Source organism: Arachis ipaensis, chromosome B01 (genome assembly GCF_000816755.2).
Source record: "Arachis ipaensis cultivar K30076 chromosome B01, Araip1.1, whole genome shotgun sequence".
Lineage (NCBI taxonomy): Eukaryota > Viridiplantae > Streptophyta > Magnoliopsida > Fabales > Fabaceae > Arachis > Arachis ipaensis.
The window spans coordinates 132,647,213-132,651,309 of NC_029785.2; positions in this window are offsets into that span (position 1 = coordinate 132,647,213).

Here is a 4,097-nt window from a genome sequence, read left to right on the forward strand (position 1 = left end):
TGTTGAATGTTATTGCATGCATGATTGGAAAGAAAGCTGAGTGTTTCTTTTTATATCTTAAAGATATAATGTTGGATATTCTGTTTGATAATGAGGATCCTGAGGATCCTTCTTGTTCTGGATATCTAGCATTTGCAAATGCAAAATAAACATCGATAGCGGCTTTAGATAAATTGACTATGAGCAAATTTATAATTTTACATGAGGGAAAATACGAGTATATGAATCTTTTACTCTGGTACTCTGTGTACTTATCAAAGTTTTAAAACAAGAAGGTATAATCCATTTTTCTGTCCCATTTGTTTCATTGTATGCGCATCTCCAAGAAAATTCTTGATGTTCATTTGATGTATCAGATGCCGTTGGAAAATTCTTGATGTTCATTTGATGTATCAGATGCCGTTAGAATACATCAACGCATTTTTTAAATTTGGGTTGCCTATAATTCCTTTCGGTCTCTCGGAATTTAAGAGAATTAGTAGCATGGTGCAATGTGAGCGTATTATTCTTGTCAAATCAAAGTTCTTTTAAGATCCGGTGACGTTGATATGGAGTTGAAATGAATGGGCAAGATGTGATACTTATAGTAAGTAAAGTACCAAATACTACAACCTTATCTAACCTATTAATTGGTTGAAGACAGTATAAACGAGAAAGAGGAAAATTATAGGAGAAAAGTTCAATTAATTATTTAAAGGTAAAAATATAAAATATAAATTTTGGCAAAAATTTTAAAAATACTCATAAATTTTATTTTGTTTTAATTTTATTCCTAAAATTTTCAATTTACATCAAGTATATCTCTAGTAAATTTTTGAAAAGTTTAGAACAAATCAGTAATAATGCATAACAACTATGTCTAATTCTTTTTTTGTGACTCAACTATGTCTGATTTGCTTATGCTAAAGGCTCTTCTTGTGAAATTATTGCCAAATTAGTTTAAAATTTTTTGAAAAATTAGTCACCACTCACCTAGAGTATACATGATGCAAATTGAAAACTTCTAGAATGAAATTAAAATAAAATAAAATTTAGAGATATTTTTTAAATTTTTAACAAATTTTAAAGACAAAAAATATACTTTATCATTTTTTAAAATATATCTTATTCTTTTAATAATTTATTAATTGTTGTTACTCTAAGTTATTCTTATCGTCTAATGTTCCAGTTCGATTGTCTTTTACCACAATCGTTTACAATGCATCACATCCATGAAATACCTCATCGAGTTGTCTTCACTGATTCAGGTTCCAACTACATGGATGTAAGCGTTCAAAGAAGGGACAATAATCTCTACTTTATCGAAGGATGGTTGGATCTACTCACCTATTATGACCAACCTAATGGAATGTGGTTAAGGTTAGCTTTCTTGGGAGGAGCTCGATTTTTTATTGAGGAATTGCATCCACGGAACTTTATAGGACAAGTTCAAGTTCTATCCCCTCCATGCTTTTTACGTCTGCCCAAAAATCTTCGAAGTGGAGCACATAATGAGATTGAATTCCCTCAGTTTAGATTCAATTTTGCTAAATTCGTGACAAATTAGAATATGCAATTTCAACTATTGGTAATATATTTAAATTTTCTTATTTTAAGTTGTTCATTATTAGAATAATTTTATAACATATTGTGATTTTTTTTCAGAAATTACCGGCTTTCTTTTGCATGCATGCAATGCCATTGAGAGGAATAAAGGTTAGTTTGGTTTCTCGGTGTGGCAATTCTATACCTTGCCGCATTGCATGGATAGCGGATGATAAAGCTTATTTAATAAAAGGATGGTTTGAATTTGCACGAATTCTAAATTTTGATATTTACGATGTTATTTCAGTTGGTTATTGTTACGAGAATGACTCTATACTATACGTGACTAAGAACTAGAATAGATTCAATATTGTTTAAGTAATTTGGTTTTAATATTAGTATTTGATTAAATTATAATTAGAAAATTTTAAATTATTGTTTCAATTTATTATATATTATGAGTATTTTTCATGGATGTACTATTTTTAAATAATTTAATAATTAATTAAAATATTAAAAATAATTAGTATTTGTCTTAATCAATTTGAGTTTGTTAAGTGATCATCTCACTCGTCCGCTTAAACAACTATTGGGAGTTAGAATCTCGCCTTGTGTATATAGCAATCCATTGACTAGCGATAAACCCTTAATAAATGGAGTATCAATACGTGGTTAGACTTGGCAAGAGTTTTCGAATACGCAGGTACCTGACCCGTCCATACTCGGATGAAAATGGTAATTACTTGACTCGAGTCGGGACAGATTTTACTCAAGACAGGGTATGGTCGGGTTTAGGGTGTACCCGCCCCAAATATATACATATAAATACTTTTTAGGAATTAAGATTTGTCAAACATTACACATGATTCATAGCTTCAGTCTATACTCTATAGCCATGCAAGATAAACTCAATCATCCTCACCTAAAATCTTCTTCTTCATTTCTTCACAAAAAAACCACATAGCTCCTGTCATGTTGTTGTTGAGTCCTTATGTATAGCAACTCGTTGCCGGCCAATTGTAGATTCTTAAATGGAATTCAAATTCATGACGGATTAGTCCTTAACTTGTTGAATATCGTGGGAAGCAAAAAAAAATATCTATACCTAAATTTTATTATATTTTTGTCCCCATTACTAAACTTTTCTGGGTCTGTCACTGTTCACAGCTTATGTCATCATCGCTGCTCATCCCGTTACCGTCGTTGTTGAGCCCGTCGCCACCATTCTCCTGCCGAGTTTCGTTTCTCTAGGTAAATTTCCCCCATCTCTCTCTATATATCTCTCTCTCTCTCTGTGTGAGTCTGTTAAGTTCTTCTCTTCTTCTTCCACAAACTCATCACTTAGTCGCCTTCGCTATGAACCCGGACGTTGCCGTTGTAGTTTCATCTAAGTCTGTCACCGAATAAAATAGAATTTTTATTCAAGTTAAAAATAGACATGCATGAGATCATTTTTGCATGTAATTTCTGAATTTTCTCATCTAAATTTGATCTATGTGGTTGAGTATTTTAGTATGGGATCATCGTAGTTTTGTTGTGGCACTAATGTGATAAAAGTTTCGGTAATTTCATAACTAATATATCAGATAGACCAGATTATTAAAGTAATAAGAGAAATAACATTCAGATTTATGAGTAAAATTTATAAGAGGTTATCTCAGGAAAATATATATTTATAACTCAAGTAGAAGATTGTTAGGAAATTATTATTTCTTAATATATTTATGGATAATACATATATTAATTATAATCGTAAATTAAATAATTTTACATTAAATGACTTATATAACGGTGATCTCATTTATTGTCATAAATGTTAAATTAAATAAGTCATTATTACTTTTGATTTGGATAAATGAGATTAAAATCATAGATACTATTTTATTTGAGTTTTAGGGTTTAATGAGTGTCACACTCAAATATAAATAATGACTTTAAAATTTTGGTCTCCAACACATCAAACTCACCTTCGTAGCTCTTTTCCCACAGTAAAATTGTGATTCAGACCTATAAAAAATACAGAAGGTCTCTTAATTATATTTTTTAATGATTTAACATGGATGATCTTGAGGTTGAGAAATCCTAAAATTTTCAGCTAAAATAAAAATTTTATTCAATCAAATGATAATAAATAATTTCATTGAATTAAATTATATTAATGTCATCATTGGATGATAAAGAATGCTAGAAAAATAAATAAATAATATTTTAAGAGTATAGAAATATTAAATTGTCATTTCAATTTACTTTTTTAATGAACGATAATAAATATCTTAAATTAATTAATTTTTTTACAAAATTTATACACCTAAAACTATTTTATTTTTTCAAAAATCTTTTGAAAATACAATGGTTCAATGAGAGGTTGACTATTGAGAATTGAATATAATATTTTTAAATTCGTATTTTTAATAAAAAAATGTACTTAGTTCTATCCATCCTAAATAATTCTATATTCACTGTTACTTATCTATCTAAATAATCTTAATATAATATTTAATATGATTAGTTTTAATTAAATAATCAAATAAATTGAATATAAATATGTCTAATCTAATAGTATAAAAAATAGT